At 37.6% G+C, this 22,128-nt stretch overlaps 1 long non-coding RNA gene across 1 annotated transcript; it reads right to left on the reverse strand.

Annotated features, from left to right (window-relative positions):
• Window positions 1–7,534: 7,534 nt before the first annotated feature.
• Window positions 7,535–9,521, reverse strand: LOC123958316. Its single transcript, XR_006822033.1, has 3 exons — window positions 8,365–9,521; window positions 8,217–8,240; window positions 7,535–7,979 (listed from the first exon to the last, which is right to left on the reverse strand). It is a non-coding gene; the product is annotated as an uncharacterized LOC123958316 (long non-coding RNA).
• Window positions 9,522–22,128: the final 12,607 nt, after the last annotated feature.

Genomic DNA, 22,128 nt, shown 5'->3' on the forward strand with positions numbered 1-22,128 from the left:
AGTCTTGTTTAGTCGAGTTGTAACATATGCTGATATTTTAAAATACTTTAAACCAGTTTTTTTTTTATGTGTTTTTAGTAATAATTCCTCAATCCTTGTTTATTTTTTGTGCTGAGTGACACAGAAATGTAGCAAAGACAAACAAACTAAAACAGAACAAGGGAGCATCTACTGTCTCATGACTTGACCCACTTCAACACAATTGTTTATTCTCATTCTGAAGTAAAAAAAACTTCAAGAGTTCAGTTTGAAAGCGGCAGCTGTCTGTGTCACGGCTAAATATTTACACATCCTCACAAAGTATAACAAACTTGTAACATGAAAGCCAGTCCACCAAGCTGGTGAGTCAGTCGTCACATATGGACACATGGTCTGGAGCCCTTGGTGTCAGTTTTATCGGCATTAGGAAGACGTTCAGCATCATTGTTGACCGCTAAGAGTAGTGGTAGTATATAAATAACAGAAACGCCAGGGTAAGGAGGTGGTTGCGGTGGACATTCCCCCGGGAGACCGGTGTTTGTTTGCCCTGGAAAACAAAAAGTCAACACTGATTCTTTTTATCAGAATCAGAGGTATGTGTACACATACGAGGAATTTGACTCAGGATCGTACATTGCTCACGATGTGTTTACTCATCCAATAATACAATTATAAAATAAAATCAGACCCAGACTTCAGGGTAGACAAGAAAAATATGCACACTATCAACAAAAAACAGTATAGACACATTGACAAATAGAGCAGTGAGCAGAGTGCAAAAGGATGCAGGAGTAAAATATTATTATCGTTATTATGTACATGTCAGAGATGGATGTGATACACAAACATGCATACATGTACACAGTGTGAAGGAGCATAGTGCAAAGGATGCTGGAATACATAAGCGTTATTGTGCAGGAGTTATGTACTTGAGGTAGGTGGATTTGGTATATACAGTATGAACAGCACTTTTATTTCTATAAGTAACGTAACTTAACTTATGTAAGTAATGTACTTATTTTAACCCAAATCATAATGTTTTCCTAAAGCTAGCCAAGTAGTTTGGTGCCTTAACCAAGCCAAAAAAAACAAATTGCGACATTTTACATTGTTAATCACTAGTTTTATTTTGAAAGTCTAACCATATTTATTATCCAAGGCGGTAAACAGCGACACCGAGTTGGGAGTGAGAATGTGTTGCTTGGAACTGACTGCAGACTGTGTTGCTTTTTTTTTGTTTGTTGTAACAATCTTGTGTTTATTATTTTGTCTGTTTGTAGACTTGAAAATAAACTCTGTCTTCTTACCTGAATGAAATCTCCACCATTTTAGTCTCCATGCAGGCATTTTGAAAATTTACTTTACTGTATGTTTTTTGTGTTTTTTTGTGTGTGTGAACGTATTACAGACTCAAACCTGTAACAGTTTATCATCTGCAGGCAGGACTGAAGGGAAACTGTGTTTACTGGCTGCTGAAGTTCAGAGTTACGCTGAAACTTTACAGATTTCTGGAGCTTTCAAATCTTTTCTGCGGAGCTCAAGAGATGAGAGACGAGCAGCCCTGGATGTGGGTGACACACACACACACACACACACACACACACACACACACACACACACACACAGCAAACACTGCAGCTCATATTGTTTCATTTCAGCCGAGAGCAGAAAACTAATTTCTCGTCTTTCCCCCTCCAACAGTTATTGGATGAATTCTCTGTGAGGAATTCTGCTGAAGCCTCCGACTCATCTCACTGAAAAAACAAAAAACAAAACCCAGACCTGCCGGGGACGCCACGCCTAGTGTGTGTGTGTGTGTGTGTGTGTTTCTACTTCTATCTTTGTGAGGACCAATATGAGTGGAGACCTGGGGAGTGAGTTCCTTTTTAGAAAGTGAGGACACTTTTTTCTGAACTGAAGATTTCTTGGATATATAAGATTTTAGGGAAAATTGCAGAACATTTTGGAAAATTAGGAAAAAAGACGAACACTGTTTGGAACAAATACACACACACACACACACACACACTGTAATTTAGTACATTTTGTTCATTTTACTACATTACATTTATTGGACAGAAGTACTAGTTACATTGCAGATTAAGATTTAAGATTTTACAATGAAAGAAAATGAAATAGAAGAAAATACAAATCTATCAAACTTCTGTTTTGCTAACATTCAGTTAGCACTTCCTCTTCTTTGTGGTCGGACTGTCATGTCGTTGGCTTTTTGTTAATGATGTGCGGATCAAAACTGTATTGATATTTCTGATACCAGCGTTTCCTGCTGTAGGATCAATACTCATACAAAAGGATCGATGTCTAAACTCAGTAAAGTTTTATCATGAGTATCTTACTGTCACCAGGATGGTCTAATTATACTCGGCTAATAGGAACTACTTCTCCTTCCGCCCTTTACTTTTCCCGCGATTGAATACTGACTCTGGCCGACTGTGAAAGCCGTCACGTTCTGGTTGTATTTTAGCTGTGAAGGTAATAATGACGCAGAGTGTGATGTGTGTGCAAAGACAGTGAAATACTTTGGCAACACCGCAAACTTCGCTAAACATCTGAGATTAAGTCACAATAATATGACGATGTCATGAAGCTGCAGTTCTGAGCAGGAGATTTTTTTTTATAATTAAAGAATATGACAGTAGTTTGATGTCTTGTTGTTATGCAGCTATTATTTTGAAATGGTAAGCCCACAGCTTGCTCTTTATTTCCCCCATAAATACAGAAACGGGAGGTCACATTAAACTAGAAATAAAATATTTATGTTTCTGTATTTTAATTCAGCCTTTATTTAAACAGAGTTAGGGTCTTTTGTAGAGATAATGTAGAGGGTGTTTGAATTTAAACCTGATCTTTTTTAATTTAGAGGTTTGGATTTTAAAGAACAACAGGGACCAATGTATATTTTTATTTTCGATGATAAAGAAAGATTTTAAATCCAGGACTCTGACTCTATATAGTTATATACTATATGTTAGGTTGAGCTATTGAATAGTTTATTTGTCCAATACTTTGGTTTATCTAACAGTTTGGTTTTCTTCATATTGAGCATGACAGCATCACAGATCTACTAGTGTGGCTGTACACTGACTGTGATATTAATACTTAATAATATTATTATTAATAAGGATGTGAATCCTTCTTCCAGGGAGGGCATTTGCACTTGTGTAATTGCACCAAATATATAACATCGGATGTTCCTCTGGCATTTCACAACTTTTTCATCACCAGAATGTTTCCTCGGGATTTCACAGTCTGCGTTCACCTGCAGCTTATTTTATATAAATATATATAGTCAGATATACATTTTATATGTCCTTATTGTTCGTCAGTTGTCGTCACCAACATGATGACATAGGTGTAGGAAAAGGAAGGAGCGAGGAGCGTCAGGTTGTGGAGTGTTAAACCCCCTGTGGTCCGTCTGGAGGCCGGAGCAGAAATTAAAGTCTCTGCCAATTAGCGAGCGATAAAAATAGTTGTGGAAACGGTCGGATCTGGATCACAGTTTGTACTTCAGCCTCCGTTTTGACACCACTGAGCTGCTGTCTGCATGTGCTTCAGCTAGAAAGCAGTCAAAACAAATTAATCCAAAGTGTTAAAATAAAATAAACACACGCGCTTCACCTGGAGTGAATCTGTTTAATAATAGTTTAATTATTTTATCTCAAACATCAAATACAGACAGAAATCAGATGCAAACACAGCCTCTGTTTCGGGTTTTATTTTCCATTTGTTGGCCAGTTTTTAATTCTAATTAGTTCCTCCAAATACTCAGATAATAAAGACATTGTGTGAAAACTTCATCTCACATCACATGGGAAGAAAATGAAGCAGGCTAAATTGGGAAACACAAATTGATGCCAAAATAATTCTGGATTGAAGGATTTGCATGTGGTCCTCCTCTCTATCAGACCTGACAAGATGGACAAGGACAAGGTTTGCTTTACTTTATATATTCCCCTTGAAATTACATTTTTAATAATGGGTCAGCTTGTTTCTTTAAGAGAAAGAGAGCTGGAATTAGACTATGCACAGTTGTGAAATGTTTAGCTCCCACTGATAACTTGGATTTGTCTTGGATTTTAAGTAAACCCACACCGTATTGAACTCTAATGGACTCAAGTGTTTCACTGAGGACATCTGGGGACAACCACGGGTTCACGGTGATGCTCCAAGACATGTGTCAACAAAGGCAGTGAAGAAGAAAGCAAGCAAGTAAACATGGATGTAAACAATGTGGGATTTAAAACCAGCGTTGCAGATGTTTAGTGAAGAAACAAATGCGTTCAACAGCTTTTGTCAGACCTCATAGCTGGACCCCCCTCTGTTATTACCTTCCTTTAATTACCACCTCCTTGTGTGGGCCCAGCTTTCTAAACTTCTCCGGTTCGACTTTTGACACCGTTATTTTCTTAACTCGCCCTGTTGTCCGCATCAAGAGAGTGTGTTTGTTTGTGTGCTGAATGCATAGAAAAAGGTGCAGGTCACCTTGACCCACGTTCTCCAGAGCGCATGCCTCACTGGGAGCCCCGCTGTTTGAGAGGCAGTGAGCCTCTTCTCCACACAATGGGCCCCTTTAGCGGGAATCTCTGAGTAACACAGTGCACTGCTAGAAGCACATCTGACGGCTGAGTTTGATTTCTTTAACAAAATTCTTTATATTTCAATATTTATCTGTATGCAGTAGAAAATAATTCCAAAACCCCCAGGTAAAATGTGTGCGTGCACATCCTGGTGTTTTTGCACGGTCCAAACACAACAGGGACCCAATCTTAAAGACATAAACTCCACAGAGTTGGAGATACAGGAGCCCAAAAACTGCTTGAATAATTCGAGCAGGCAGAAAACATCTGTCCAACTGTGAGAGTGTCTTTTTATAATCAGGGTTCATATTCTAGCCAATATGGTAATGAATGATAAAACATGCAAAAACCCAGGCAATGTCCTAAAATCTTAATGCTTGTTATCCACACTTACTGAAGTGTTTGCTCACTGTGTTTACATTCTTTAGTTTGCTTTATTTGATTTGTAACAGCTGAATAATCTCATCCCATTGGCTGATGCTTTATCTTCTTCAGGGTTCTGCAATTTTAGTAAACGACTTGTAGATTTCTTGCAGTGTTCATCCATCTCTCCTCTCGGGGGGATTTGCAGATAAAACATTGTCGTCATCTGCGTCAAGCTGACTGAAGGGCCTGCAGAGACTTCTTGTCAACAGATTAGGAATCACTCGAAGTGAATTGTCCTCATCATTAATATGTGCATAACATGAACGAGCCGGCACGGCGCTGCTGATGAACAATGAGGCCGTTTCATCTTCAGCTGAGTGCGACTCTGATGAATATTCAGACGAGGGAAACTCGGCTTTAAACGGTACACACTGAGCCTCTTAGCTAAATCAGCACTCGCTCCTTTATTAACATACTGGAATCTGTAATTATGCCCCGTCGCATGTTAGCTTTACACAACACTACGACAAAAGATACAACAAAAGGAAAAGGACTGATGTTATGTGTGACTAGAACTGCAGGAGCATATTTCCATTTATGGAAGAAGCAGCAGCTGAGAGTCAGCGTCTGCTCACTGTCAATGTACTGCAAAACAAAGATCATCTTTACCAGTCAGTCCATTGTTGAGCTCTAATATCTAAAGCTGTGTTTGCTCTGCCTGGTCAAGGTAATGAAGTTCCCATTTTTAACTCCAATACACAGTAACGCAGTCCAGACAAGATGTTAACATGGGAATTAGGCCTTAAAATAAATGTACTGACTAAATGTTGTCTATGGCTGTGAGTTCCCAAAACTGGAAGACTGCATTGTGCCTTATACCAGGTGTTTTCAACCTTTTTGGCTTGTGCACCCTTTATAATAATGCACCGTGTACTGTGCAAACAATCCTTCATCACAGACTGCTGTGACCATTTCAACCAAAGAGGAACGTAGAAGAAACTCTGAAAGGTAAACATACGTTTGTGCAGGAGAAACATGTTTTTCTGTTCCTGTTAATCATCTCATAGACCTTCTGATATTGCTTGCGACTCATTACGGGAGACACAAACCCCAGGTTGGGAACCAATAAAAAGAAAAAAAAGAGAAGCCGTGTCTCAGTATGATACGGCGTGTTTTTAAGCCAGTGGCTCCCCGTGGCCTCCCAAATCAAATTCAAGTCAGTAATGCTTGCATACAGGGTGACTACTGGGTCTGCACCATCTACCTAAACTCCATAATACAAGTTTAAGTTCCTTGTCGGCCGCTACGCTATCCTGTATTGGGTGCACTTTGTTTACTCTTACTTCCTTCCCTAGGTATTTACTCCGTTGATGCGATACGTGCTATGAGCTCTTACTGGTATGTTTTGTCTGTTGTAGACCTCGTGCTGTATTTGATGCTTTGTTGATGCTTCGGTGTTGTTGCTCAAATGTAAGGTTAGCTTCAACAGTTTGTTTACCTGAAGCATCAGCACTGTCGCCTCAGTTACCAGCACTTGAGCACATATTTGAATGGTAAATAAAAGGTCATTGTGATATTTGTTGTATGATATCAACGTCTACCTGTCAGCTAATTTTAAATAAAAAACTTTTATTCTATATATTACTTTCTTGTTTTGTCTCTTCTTTTCCTGTTATCATTTTAGATTTTATTTTCATTCACTGTGGTATTTTATTTCATCCTAGTTTCTGTGGTAAAGCGCTACACTGCACCAGTGGTTCTCAAAGTGGGGTCCTTGAGGGGGTTCCTGGGGGTCCCCAGCAAAAAGGGGAATACTCTATTTTCGTTATAATTCTATCCATAAGTAGCACAGAGACAGAATGTTTGACTATTTTGGTCACAGGGTTCATACACTTTCTGTAATAAAACATCAGATTCATTTCATAGCACTAGCAATGTGTGAAAGCTCTACAGAGTTAGGAGCTATGCTAGCCCTGATGCAGGCATAACAGTGGGTGGTAAATAGTTATAAGAAGGTAAATAGGAGGTCAAAGGGTCTGATATGCTTCAGGCACAACATCACAGTTTTTATTCAAGACCTCTAGTGGAAACAAGACATTTTTGCACTTTGGATTTCCATGTTTACATGCTTTGGTTCAACACATTCAGAGTAAAATTAGACACAAATGAAGAAGCATTTTTTCCCTCTGAAGTACAGTCCTTCAGTCAGCAGACTGATCGATGGATAAATGGTTTATTAAGCACAGGAAACTGTAGTTACACCAGCCAAATCATGCAGAAGCCGGAACAATGAGATAAGGACACTCTCATATTAACAAATCTACAGGATCTGGAAAGTACCAGCTAACAGATGTAAGTAATATATATAAAAGTGTGAATGAACAGATGAATTAGTCACTAATACAACAAGTCTTCATACACAAGAACAAATACTGAGGCTTTTTATTCATGTTATTCTTATTTTCACATATTCCATTGCACTTCACTGATTTAAATCCAACAAGGGATTCATTCCACATTTAAAATCCCATTAGTTATTTATTTCCCTGTTATTATTTACATGTGACAATCAGACTAAAGAGTTTCTTGTTTTGTCTTTTTTTTTTTTTTTTTGCACAAACAGTCCTCAGAGATCAGTTATATAAAATGAAATAACAAATAACAAAAACCCTTAATGGTTAAATATTAGACCAAAATCTTTTTTACAGCGTGTGGCAGACTCAGGCTGCAGCTGAAGATCTGTGGACTGAAGAGATTATCTGGATTTATCAGCTTTGGCCATTTTGCCAGAGATTTTAATTCCCCCCCACCCCTGTCAGTTAGATGGAAAACAAACCTGCATGAATAAAATCAAACAGTCAACCTTTACAAATGCAAGATGACTGGAGCAGATTTACCTTCCTGATAGTAGCAGTAAAGAGGATTTAGTTGGAGTGGAGTCCACATGGCGCACACACATGTTAGCTGTCATCAGAAACGCAGAATACTGGAGATCACCAAACAAACATCATGAAGCAGGAAGATAAGATTGGAAAGCTGCGAGGACAGAGTGCAGAGAGGATTAAACAGATTAAACACTGAAGTCAAACTGTCAGAGCTGCATGACGTCTGCACACACACACACACAAACAAAATACTACGACACCAAACAATGAAAATAAAATAAATATTTTTTTCTTCTGTTTTAATGGTCAAGAACGAACATTTGGCATCAGCAATGTGGGCACGAAGTCCAAAAGATTCTCAGAAATAAATGGAAATTTGAACACTTACTGAAGTTAAGAATGAACTTTCAACCTGAAAAAATAAAGCAATTAGGTAAATTAGGTAGAGACAGAAAACCAAAACCTGAAAAATGTGCCAATATATTGTGAGTTCATCACATGTGTCTAAATAAATGAAAAATATATAAAACACGTACATAAATTAAAGTCAGATAAATAAAAGCTGCACTGTAAAACCGTTGCTCCCTCATGTTGAAAGAAATTATTTTTTTGAGTCGAGGGTTTTGGCCATCTGATCAGAACTTCTCCCTGTGGAGGTTTTTCTGGACACGTCCAACTGGGAGGAGACTGGGAACAGACCCTGGACACTCTAGGGGGGGGGGGAGATTAGATATCCCATCTGGACTGGGATCGCCTCGGGATCCCCAGGAGGAACTGGGAGACGTCTGGAGAGATGAACGTCTGGGATGCTTTATTGAGCCTGCTGCTAGCGCGACCCGGACTCGTCAAAACGCTTCCTCCATTCACACACATTCTTTACCAGATGGAGGCGCTGCGTAACTGTTGTTGTTTGGCAGCTTGTTGTCTTTCTGGTTGAATTTCTGCTTGGTTACATTTAGCCCAATAGTCTCCATTGTTTTCAGCAGTACTAAGCATGGCACCATTGCTTATGGTCAGTCAACAGTCCGCCTCTTTGGTCAAGAGAGAAATATCTCAGCAGAGGTTGGATGTATTATGTATATTATGTATTACTTTGGTATAGACATTCATTTTCTCCACAGGGTTGTAGTCAACACTGCACACAACCCCCCTCATCTTCCTTTTGTGCACATGTACTCCCACCCAGAGGCTGGGGATTTGGACTTTGTTGGCGCAAGAGTTCAACTTGTTCAGTGAAGCATAAAAAAGGGGACCAGGGTGCTGATTTTATACCTTTTTTAAATTGAATACTGTCAGTTCAGCTCTCCTAGGCAAATTGCACTGTGCTGCTTCACTCCCATGATTACAGCCAGCAGCTGTGGGTATCTCCCTGATTGGACCATGACATCCACTCTTGCCTCCTCTCAGTACCTGTCACATCCAACGCGCTGGATAAATAATCATATTCTGTTATAGTTCTTACTATTAAAAAACACACGGTCGTTGAACTATTAAACCTGATGTGAAGTTTAAATTTCCACATATCTGATCCGATTAGGTTCGTTTACATCAACTTCATTGTGGATCCTGTTGATAAAACTGAAATACACCTCGACATCGGGTCAGGTCAGGATACCTGATTGGACCTCTTCGTCTGCTGTCTGTGTTTCCACTTTTTTTTAAAGTTTTAAAGGTGTAAGATTACCACAATAAGTACAGACAGACAACTCTTTCACACTACAAAATCCCATGGCGAATATACAGATTGAAAAAAATACAGGCACGAGTTTTTAAAAGACATCCAAACAAAACTAATTAGTAAAACTAACACACTACAGGTATTCATCAAGAGAGCAATTTCTAGATCATCTCCAAACTCTGGGAACATAAAATAAAACAATGCAGATCATCTCGAGCGTGCAGGCCATGTTAGTTTAGATTTATATTATAACATATGTGTGTGGAGATAAATAAAAGACAACTTCTCGTTGCAATGGCTCAATCAAGCTTTGTCTCATGATTAATGCATAAATATTTTAATGGGTCTGTCAAAGCTTGTAGGGTTGAGGTTGCTGACTGTTGCTTCTCATGTTGCTGGTACAGGATCCTCAGGCGATGGCAGCCTCCCTCTGAGGATTTGTGCTTTTGAAAGGCCAACATCTGTCACGGTCCAAAGAGCTAAACTACAATCTAAAAAAAGCTTTTAGAAAAGTACAGACCATTATAAGAAGACTGATACAATAATATACCACTGGCCTGGTGTGTGTGCTTTGCATGCAGGGATGCAGATTAGCGAAACCAACCGCTGCTCGAGACTGAATCCAGGTCTGACCTGGACTAGCAACAAACTACTTTGCTTTCTTTGGGCGGATAGCAACGTTCTCATGTTGCTTTTATTGATGCATTTTGGTTCCTTTTCATTTTTTTCCTGTGTCAAAAGTAACCAAACTTACAAGAAAAACGCAACAGGTTTACTCCAACTCACCCACTGATTCAATTATAGATTTGAAGATGCCGTTAGAGACTTCACATTTGCATTTATAAGAAGCAGATCACTGTAATCTAATAAAGGGAAGAAAACTGCTGACACCAGGTGTGCCTTTGGCCAGAAGGAGAAACAAGATTTATTCCTGAAGGGGAACCTTATTTGAACTAACTTCAGCTTTTTAATGTGTGACAAAGCTGGAGTACTTAAGGAAGAGAAAGGTCACAGTTGTCTGAACACAACAGGTGCAATAAAGGTAACAGCGGTTCTGTTAGTTCATGAGGTTTTGTGACCTGTGGTGGCCGCACAGCTCCACCCATCTTTAAGCTGAACAGAGGTCCAATCAAAATAACTGGAAACAGCCGTGTGAGGGTGTAATTAAAATCTAAAGCACACCGGATGTTTAATCAGTGCATCTCTACAGTACATGTTTGTATATACTGCTGCAGTCAGCTTTATCCATTTGTGTTTCTACTATATTTGAAGGTTGTCTATTGTTTTCCCTACATGCAAACTTAAATGGAATATCTCCAGAAGTCCTTCAAGGATAACAAAATTTGATGCTGAGGTGAAAATGTCCATTTTCAAAATATCTTGTATTTAGAAACTTTGGTTTATGCAGACATATGCATAATTGCTTGCCAGCTGTTGTTTTTCACTTGTGTATTATTCCATGGTGAGCATGTCTTCCAGATTAATCCTTTGTATGTGCACATACTTGGCAGAAAACTGATTCTGACTGTGAATTTCTTGGCTGACAGACAAATAACCACTCGCAGCTTCCTCACACTGTACTACCAGTCAGATTATTGACAGCAGCTCCTTCCTCTTTAGTTTCTGCTGTGCATCTAGTAAAAAAAAAAAAGCCACAGTGACGCCGTTGTCAGTTTAAGCACAAAAACAACAACTGCTCGCTTTCTCTGCTCTGAAATTAAAATCCTACAGTCAGTTCCTTTGACACAGTAAGCACTGTGTGTTGCTGAAAGAAGCCTGGAATGACAAACTGTCTGCAAATTGTCTTTTTCAATAACTGAAGAAAGTTTTCAACCAAAACACTGAAACACAGACTGTTTTCATTTCATTTCAGCAAACTGTAAAAATCAATCTTTTACAGTCACAAAACACATTATAACTCAAGGCCCACTTATTAGCTTTTTCCAGAGCTTTTCACTGGCATCTCAGTTTTTATTCAAACTGAGCTCCAGTGAAGCTCACAAGTAAACTAAAATCTGTACAAGGTACATTTAGTCAGGGCCAACGGACAAGGACTGATGGAATAAGACATGATCTCCCCTGAAAGCATGGTTTGTGAAATTTTGGGGGGGGTCTCCAAAATATTGACAGTTTGCTTTTTTGTCATTAATATCTATATATATCTGTATCACCACAGATCCTGTGTATAATCATGGGTGCTAAGCTTCATTTTAGGCATGATCCATGCACTACTGCAGCTGGGGGCTCTCTGCAGCGCCACGCAACTTATTCCCACTCACAGAGAAAAAAAAAGGTCAGGTCGAAACACATCCGCAGCTGTTGTGCGAAGCGTAATTGTAGCAAACTGGCTACATATGATAATATAATAATAATATAGTAATAAGACAAACATTACCTGATATTTTCACATCCAGACCTACATGCTTGCAGCTATTAATGATTCAGCAGTAAGAATTTTGGCTCAACTGTCAACCCCATGTCACCCAACAAACGTAACACCAATGTGTTAGGGCTGTATGTGTTTTCCCTGCGCTGTGTGTCGCTTGTCCTCTTCTGTCCTCTAGTTCTGCCCCAGCTGTGCTACATCTGTCTTTAAAAGCTCCTGTGTCAGCATCAGAAGGGATGCTGGTCTTTTATGTTAGTAAATCCCGTGGATTTGGTTGTTTTAAAGGTGTTTTTCTGTGGATGGTTTGGGTCAGCGTTGGAGTGGGTATAACAGAATGACATAATTTATTCAGCAGCTTGTCTTTCGTCTGTCCATGTTGTCCAGAAAGCTGTTTACATAACGCAGTCACACTCATGGACGTCATCTCTCCAAGTGGATCCGGAACAAAAGAGGAAAAATGTTAATTAAAATGAGTTCAGCGAGCTTAAAGGTGAACGTTAAAGAAATAGGGATGTGGGGGATGTAGGGGGGAGCTGGTGTTGGGGGAGCTCAGATAATGAAAATAGTCCCTGAACTTGATTTCCTTAATCACTGCATGTCCCTCTTTCTGTTAATTGAAGATAATTATAGGATTTTAATTTTCTTATGTAGGTTAAAGAGGAGAGTGAGAAGTCAAAGCAGACGGAATAACTGAGGCAGATGAAGACGAAGAGGCAGACAGAGTCTATTAGTGATGTACGCAGACAGAACGACGGCCTCGCTGCACATTATTATATTATATATAATATTTTATTGTATTAATGGTGCATGATGATTGCAAGAGGGAAGAACTGTACAGCCCGTGTTTATTGCACTGACTCTGTGTATTAAGTCAATAGCCTTATTTTGATTATACATATAGAAAATAAAAGATACGTCAACACCTGAAAATGTTACTAATAGTCAGACACAGTAAAGTAAAGAAATCATTTATATTTGTACTGTACCTGAGAACAAGTAATGTTCATTTTATATAATATCATATATTTGCTATTAATTAAAGGCAGCCATACTCCATTATATTTCCTGGGGACTTGTTTTGTAGAGACCTAAATAAAGAAATACATTAATATAAAAGATGAGACGTGTAACGCATGTTATGCAAGTGGTTTTATTTTATTTTGAAGGTTCACTGGGCATAAACAGAAAAGTACTTTAGCCATTTAAAATATAGAGGCATACATAAAAAAACTCAAGATGTAGCTTTATAAAAGCAGCATGCTAGTGTTAATGTAATGTTAAATAAGAAAAAACAATTATATAAAATCAGACAAAGTATGAACAGTAGCAGCAAAAGTCAATTCAAATCAAATAATAATAATTGCAAAAAGCTAAAATGAAGATTAAGTAAATTCAAGTAGGCAGGCCTAAAAAGAAGTCTTATTAAGAGGTTTAATGCTTTCCCAAAATGAAATGGTTTCTGTCCTTGAACCCTTTTGATTAAAGACATGAGCCTGGTCCAGTTTACAATCAAGAAGTCAGAATTAGTTTGAGTGATAATCACATTTATGGAGGCACAAACATGGTAAATGTGTAAGGGTTTTCCTTGCTTCTATTTGTTTTTTACTGTTCTGGTTTGTATCTACTCTGACAAATTGGTAAACACCATCAGTGATATTGGTGGCGTCATTTTAAGGTTTAAAAGATGTTTAGTTTGTCACGGTCGAATGATGCTTCTCAACTTGAGGGTTTAGTGCTTTGTACACATGATTTCTGTAGGAAGACAACATGTAGAAGAGTACGCAGAAATAAATTGTGTAAATCCTGTCTGACTGTGAGCCCCCAAAACTCCCATTCAGCACTTGATCTGATTTCAGAAGACTCGTGATTTCTTTTTTCATAAAAAGACAATGTTTCAGTGATTTCCTCAACTGTACTGTTATACTTTTATTGCATGTATCCTCATCGCCCTCACACTCACACTACGGATCTCCTTCCTTTAATGCAGTTTTATTTTTAGCCTTGACAGAAATCCACGAATGAGTTTCATGTTTTCGCTGTTAAATCGCAATGTTGATTCAATTCTTCGGCTGGCAAATAATTTGAGGGCACAAGAGTAGAAACCAGAAAGTACAAATTATTGACACAAATTCGTGAACTGAGTATATGAAGCACAAATACTAATCTGAGGGAAGGACGTATCAAAAAAGAAAAGGTAGATTGCGGTACAGCGATCATTCCACCAAAATCTCGACTCAACCAGACTATAAGAAAACACTCGCCGTTTCTACTTTATGTGTACAGGTGTTGACTTCCCCAGTTTGAAAGCTTTATTTTCCACTTTCAGGGCTGCTGACTGAACTAATGGAACAAAGCACAACAGTCTAGAAGCTAAATGTTTGAAATGGCTTTCTGATATGTGTAATATCTGAGTGGTTTGGGACAAAGTGGATGTGTGAAAGAGGTAAAAAGAAAAGGCTGGATCTTTAATATGTCGGTATACACACTGTGAGCTGCAGCTAATGCTTTGTGTTGCCTCTCCATTACCTCAGAAATATGAAGAAAACATGAGTATTTGTCTTGGAAATGGACGTCGGTGTTTGGCGGAGCACAATCACAACCCTTTGTATCTGAGAAAATGGTGTGAACTTGGTGAAATGGAGCGATTATGAAAAACTGACCATCTTTTTCCGGCGTTCCTGCGGGGAAGAAGACAAGCCAGAAAACAAGCCAGAAAACGGACAGCGCGTCCAGTAATTTGAGTTTATTTATGTGATGCGTGTCGGCGAGGAGAAGGCAGAGCGGTGCAGCGAAGGGCTGATTGATCTTTCAGAGGCAATCACGATGAGCAGCGAGCACAAAATGGGCCTGCGGCTTCTGGTGGTCTCATCTATGAGTGGGATTACATGACACCAGCGGACCTTCACCTGCTTGACCTGTTTCTGAAGGTAAAATCACAACATCGCAGCTCAGGAGTGTGCCACCATGTCAACGATCGACGACAACATACAAATACAACTGCTGTCAATTTATTTCTGACAAAATTTCCAACCAAATGTATGGAAGCCCATTTCTGATAGTACAGTATGGAGGCAGAGACAAAGAGAGAGGTTATTTTTAAAAATAAAGCATTTCAACATGAATGTAATAATAACAACAATATGGGTGTCAAAAATTGTAAACAGATATACTGTTGAAGCAGGACATAAGATAACTAACTAAATTTGATTGGAAGGTGAAAATTAGGTACTTTTACAACCTATATTTTGGGATTGCCCCAAACTGCAGAAATTCTGAAAGAATATTCCAAAGGAGATTAAAAACGTTTTGGGTATTAATTTCCCTTTAGAGCTGGCACTTTACATACTGGGTATAAATATGGAAAATACAACAGATAATGATTTAATCTCTTTATTGAGAATTCTGCTTTTAATAACAACCCCCAGCATTACGCGATGGAGGGACAGCTGAAAAATGTCTTTATTATGGAGAAAATCACAGCAAGATTACAATTGAAAGAAGACAGATTTGTTCAAAGATTGTCATGAACTTTACTCCCCCTTTTTTCCCCCTCTTCCACATTTTTGCTTTTGTTTATTTAATCATATTTAACTTTATTGTTGATGTACCAGGATTATATGAATAAAATAATGAATAACTGTGATTGACCAATTATTTCATGACAATGTTAAGAATACAAATGAATATAATTAAAAATAATATCAATTGTATAAACATCTCTACCTGTGTGTTCTTTGTATTATGTGTTAAATAAAAAGTCAGTTCAAAAAGCTGTAATAACAATGTGATAAAAACTCAAAATAATGTCAATATTATAAGATAAAAAGCCGATGTCATGAGGGAAAGTCATAATCAAAGAGATAAAAAGTCATTATCACAAAATAAAAAGTCAAAACTATGTCAAATATGAGATTTAAAGTCAAAATTATGACAGAATGAAATGCTAAAAAGATGAGATAAAAAGTCAAAATGCCGAAATTATGAGATGAAAGTCATAATTCCGAGATAAAGTCGGTATGAGATAAAAAGTTGAAATTATGTAAAAATTATGAGATAGAAACTCAAGTATGATGGAATGATGGGATTAAAAAAAATCTAAATTATTTTGAGATTATGAAATAAAAGTAGAAACTATTAAATAAAAAGAGATGCCGAATCACAAAACAAAAACCAAGATAATGAGAAAAAAATTTTTAACTATGGGATAAAAAGTGAAAATTATGAGATCAGCAGACAAAATAATGAGATAACATGCAAAAGTCAAAACTGAGCGAGGAAAAGTAAGAATTATGTCAAAATTAAGTGATTAAAAAGTGAAAATTATGAGATGAAAAGTCATAATTCTGAGATAAAGTCGAAGTTAGGTCAAAATATGAGATAAAAAGTTGAAATTATGTAAAAATTACGAGATAGAAAGTCAAGTATGATGGAATGATGGAATTAAAAAAAATCAAAATTATTTTGAGATTATGAAATAAAAGTAGAAACTATTAAATAAAAAGAGATTCCGAATCACAAAACAAAGATAATGAGAAAAAAAAAATTTAACTATAGGATAAAAAGTGAAAATAGAGATAACATAACTGAAAAGAGATCAGCAGACAAAATAATGAGATAACATGCAAAAGTCAAAATTGAGCGAGGAAAAGTAAGAATTATGTCAAAATTAAGTGATTAAAAAGTGAACATTATGAGATAAAAAGTCAAAAAATGCAACAGAAAGTCAGAATTTTGAGAAAAATTATGTGATAAAAAGTCAAAATCCAGATGAAATAAAAAAAAAATCATGTCAAAATGATGGGATAAAAAGTCGTAAGTGTGAGATAAAAAGTCATCATTGTGAGACAAAAATTGAAATTAAGTTAAAATTATTTAATAAAAAGTCAAAATTCTGAGAAACAAAGCTAAAACTATGTCAAACTTTGAGATAAAAATTTGAAATTATTTTGAAATATAGCATAAAAGGTCAAAACTGTGAGATAAAAAGTCATGTGAAATAAAAATTTAAATTAGGTTAAAATTATTTAATAAAAAGTCAAAATTCTGAGAAACAAAGCCAAAACTATGTCAAACTTTGAGATAAAAAGTTGAAATTATGTTGAAATATAGGAAAAAAGGTCAAAATTATGATGAAGAATGATGGGATAAAATAATCTGAATTTGAGATCATTATTAGTTCAGGTCATCTTCAATGAATATTTCTGTTTCAGATTGAATTGGAGAGCTACTACTTTGACTGTTGTATCTCTTATGACTTAATCTCATAGTTTTGACATTTTATCTCATAGTTGTGACTTTTTATATTGTAATTTTGACGTGATTTCAACTTTTTATCTCATAACTTCAACTCTTTTAACTCTTTAGTTCAGTTAAATTTGACTTTTTATCAGAATTTTGACTTCACTCTAATAATCATGACTTTAATTTCATACTTTTGTCACTTAATTTTGACCATTTATCTCTTAAGTTTGTGTTTTTATCTCATGATTTCGACGTTTTATCTCAGAATTTAACATGTACATTTTTTTAGGTTTCATTTTCATTTTTTTTATTTTACTGGTGGAAAAGGTTTCATTCAAATGGGTCTTTACCTCCATTCAGAAATGATTTCTTCCTTCAAGGGTTTTTTCCTTTACCTGCAAAGGTCAGTGGGTATTTTTTTTTCTTTTTCTTTCCCTGCACCAGTAATGATTACAGCCTGAATTGCCAACAGATTCTCGGAGTTCTTCCGATAATGTAAATGCAGTCCAGAAAGACACTTGCATTTAAAGGTGTAAATGAGATTTTTCAGAGTTCCATTTCTTGTTACTGAGTTTAATCAGTTCAATTCAGAGAGTTCTGTGTTACAACTGAAAAAGTAACTGAATTTTAAAAAAGGTACAGATCAGTGGGAGTTTCATCCTGGCATAAGATGAATCACAAAATCTTTTTGAGTTCGGGATGTGCCATGTCATACTTAGTGCTTATTACCCCCAATTGTGACTTTGTATGTTACTCAGAGAGTGGCAAAGTCTTCAGGACTACTAGATTTTTCCCCTTGCAAACATATTATCATTATCATAGATTTTTAATATAGGCTCCCTGCTGAGATTGTTCAGCACTGCAAACCTGTATACTTGACTCAGCTGCAGCTAACACCAGCTCCTGTATGTATATACTCGCTGCCCTCAACACTTCCTGCACATGTCAAACAGTATCTGCAACAGTAATTTCTCTGGGCAGGGTATGTAATTTGATATTTACTGAAAAACAATAACAATAGTTGATGGTCATATCATCCTATTAGATGTGTTTGATTCAGCATCCCAGTAAAAAGCTCCATCAAAGAGGTTTTGTTGTTTTGGATCTTTTTTAACATTGCCTCTTCTCCCTCTCTTTTGTGCGGTTACTGTTACAAACAGGCCGATAAAACTCACATACTCATCTTTACTGACCGCAGCCACGACTCACAAGATGGTTGATGTTTGGCGACCGGCAGCGAATGAAAATCCAGCTTTTCCGTTTGTAGCAGTTTTGATCAGAAGAGCTCCACAGTGAGACATTTCCCTTCTCCTCTTGATGCAAAACAATGTACGTTATGTCCATCCCAGGAGGCCCAGTGTGGCAAACAACACAAAAAATCAGTCCAAATCTCCAAACGGTGGCGCCGAGGCCGGCTGCTACCAGGAACCTCTTTAACTTCAACCCCATCATGCCTTTCTTTCTTCCCTCTTTTCTGTCTTCTTTTTTATCACCAGATCCAAGATGTCAGCCCGGAGTGGGGCAGGAGCCTCAGAAGCCACCACTGGGCCCCGAGTGAGCTGCCGCAGCCTCTTTTTTTTTTCTCCCTCCTTACATTTTATCTCGTGGTCTTTAATTGACTCGCAGTGTGACGAAGGAACAGCGAGGGATGGAGCTGAGAGGAAAGCGATGTTCCTAGATGTGGAAGACAGTTGTGGGAGGGCTGTGATGAAAAAATAATGACGCTAGTTACATTTTATTACACATAATATGGAAGATGGCAATGAACTCCTCCTTAATATAACCATCATCGAGTGCTGCCGCTGCTAGGAATTCTGGGACAGCACACAGCGCAGAGTTGCTGTGGATGTGCTCTCACACACAGACACACATTTCCCAATGTGTGTTAATTTATGCTGCTTGTAATGTATTTTTTATATCATATTTCACCTCATTAGACATTTTATTTCTTGGTTCTCACACCACCGAGCTTGTTAAGACTGTAGTAATGTAGTTTTATTTATAGCTGCTATATTGTTATTGCTGTTATTATATATCAACACTTACTGTGCACATGCACATTACCAAATAGATACACACTCATATATTGTGAAGGATTAATTTGAAAATGAGATTAATGAACTCTTTGGTCCAGGCAAAAATACATCAAACAGACTGCCGTGGGATTTACTTTAAATATTCATGCTCTCCTGAGGATGAATAATTTTAAATTCACAACCTCCTTAGCTTTCCTCTAGTCCCACTTTTAGGCCAAAATGCCAATTTAAACACAAGAAATACGTCAAATTCTTTACTGATTGCATTCCTGCTCTTCAGAGGATGAACCATTTTAATGTTAATGTTTAGCTCCACTTTGACAAACTAAAATCTTAACTCAACATCCACTCACTGGCCTTTACAGGAGCCTTTTCCATCTGCTGTGATCTGAACAGTTTGAAGGTGTGGTAAAAGCTCCAGCAAATCTAGGAAGTGGAAAGTTTAAACCTGTGTCACCTCTATCCACAGCCAACACTGATGTCACTGGGTACCAGAGTACACTTATACTGCATGGAGCAAGGTGAGAAGTTAAACCACTGGAGGTCAATAAAAACCCTTTCATTTTGCTTAACACTTTAAATTGTGGGCTGTAATATAACCTGCAGCATCTAGGGGATGCCTGCAGGACAGAGAGCTAGAAGCCGTCACAGGTCCATAATCTTTGATATGATTGGAAGCAGATACTTGGATAACATACACCAAACCAGCATGTGTAAATACATTTGAAACCTATAAGACAGGTAAGCAATATCTTTTGTGTAGTTTGCACTGCACAAACTCAGCATGTAACATGTACGTAAAGAGCAGCAGGAACAAATATTTCCCTTCAAAACACACATCTGAGATAAAGGAAAGTGAAAGTCCATCAGTCTTTGTATCAAAGCAGCGGGATCGCGACACAAACTCAATTTATAATCTGCACTAAATAAAGCAACGAAAGCTCCTCGCTGAGTTTCATCAGGTTCAGATTAGATGAAATGTTATTGATCCCTGCAGGGAGACGGTGTCACTGCTGCAGGAAAATAATAAATGGATAAAACTGAATATAATTAGAAATATGGTAAATGAGGGGCAATATGAAGACAATAAAACCAGAAAATTAACTGTGTCCAGGACAAAAGGAGAAGAAATGAATAACAGAAAATAACAAAAACACATAAACTATACAGAGAGGCAGAGAAGAAGCAATAAGAAAGTCTTAGTTCTCATTCCAGCTGCAGGACAAGCAAACCTTATTTGTACACATTTCATACATGAGTTAAATCAAACGGCTTCACAAAAGATTGAGACTAAAACAATGAAATGTCAGAACAAAAAGAAGACCTAATAAATAGTAAAAGTAAAACATGAGAGATACAAAGGTGAAAGAATAAAATGAACTTGCAAAAGACGGACTGTGATATTACAATTACTTTTTTTACCTTATACTGCGGTGAAACAAAATCGATACATGTGATTACAGTGTGATTGAGAAAACTGTTCACATGTGATGTCCTTTTCCATTATAAGGGAAAAAATGATTCTGGATCGGATGTAAATGAGAGAACCACATGTGAAACTGATGTGGGTTTTCTTACCGACATATAAAATATATTCTTTTATTCTCTCCTTTTTTACTGCCTTCACAGTGTTGAGCAATGTAATAATATTACGTGAGAAGATATACTTCAAATGTTCTACATGAGAGATTTTTGCTGTTAGTAGTATCTCTGCCTTAACTATCTCTGAGTGCATTAGACGATTGAGTGCACTGTTGCAAATCAATGAGCAGGGCTGCTTTATGGAATTTAGTAATTCCATAAAAGATGGACTTTACTGTTCAAAATCGAAACACGAGAGGCCGAGATATCCTGACTTCTATTTCCTAGTATTGTTCAAGCTTGAAAAACATAGGGATCCTACATTTACCATGATGCAACAGTTTGTAACGCAGGCTTTCTGTTAAAAATCACATCGAGATGACATCATTATGATATATTATTGTTTTCTCAGACTTTAGGAAACAAATTTTAGTACAGTAGAACTCCCCACAATGAAAAACTGTCTAAAATCAGTGGAGTCAGCCTTCAAATGCCTCGATGTCAGGTATTTAACTGACTTGATTAGCCAGATTTCTTTTTGTCTGGTTATAACAGTTTCTCAAATTACATCACAATAAATACTGTGATATAAAATTACAAATACCTTGATAGACGATTCTATGCATATTGCTCACTCCTAGCTTGCATCAGGCTTAATGTTGAGCCGCTAAGTAAAGTCTAAAAATAAAAATAAATACACGTTTATGGCTGGCACTATTCTATCTTTGGTAACAAGGGGTGTGCATAAGACTGATGTGACACCTGTCATGAACGTCACGGAGTCTTTATGAATGTTGCCATTTGATCAATTATGTCATTTTAAATTTAAAGTTGAAGTTGTTTGAGATATTATCACTCAAGCTCTACACAGGAAGGGCCAAAGCCGTCTCTATTTTCTGAGGAGGCTGAGGTCTGCAGGAGGTTTTATGAGTCTGTGGTGGGAAGTGCTGTCCTGTTTGCTGTTGCATGCTGGGGCAGCAGGCTGAGGGCAGCGGACGCCAAAAGACTCAACAAACTGATCCGCAAGGGCCGTGACGTTGTGGGGGTGGAGCTGGACTCTGTCGGTGGTGTCAGAGAGGAAGATGCTGTCCAAACTACATGTCATCTTGGACAATGACTCCCACCCGCTCCATGACCTGCTGCTCAAACACAGGAGCACTTTCAGTGCAACACTTATTCCCCCAAAATGCACCACAGAGCGCCACAGGAAGTCATTCCTGCCTGTGGCCATCAAACTTTATAACTCCTCTGTGTCTGACACACGGACACTTTGATTTAAACTGGACATTATTATCTGTAAGAGCAATACTCTCTGCTGCAATTCTGCTGCTACTATTTATTCATTATTACTGTTCACCATAACAATTCCTTAATTATG

This window comes from Micropterus dolomieu, linkage group LG19 (assembly GCF_021292245.1).
Source record: "Micropterus dolomieu isolate WLL.071019.BEF.003 ecotype Adirondacks linkage group LG19, ASM2129224v1, whole genome shotgun sequence".
Classification (NCBI taxonomy): Eukaryota; Metazoa; Chordata; class Actinopteri; order Centrarchiformes; family Centrarchidae; genus Micropterus; species Micropterus dolomieu.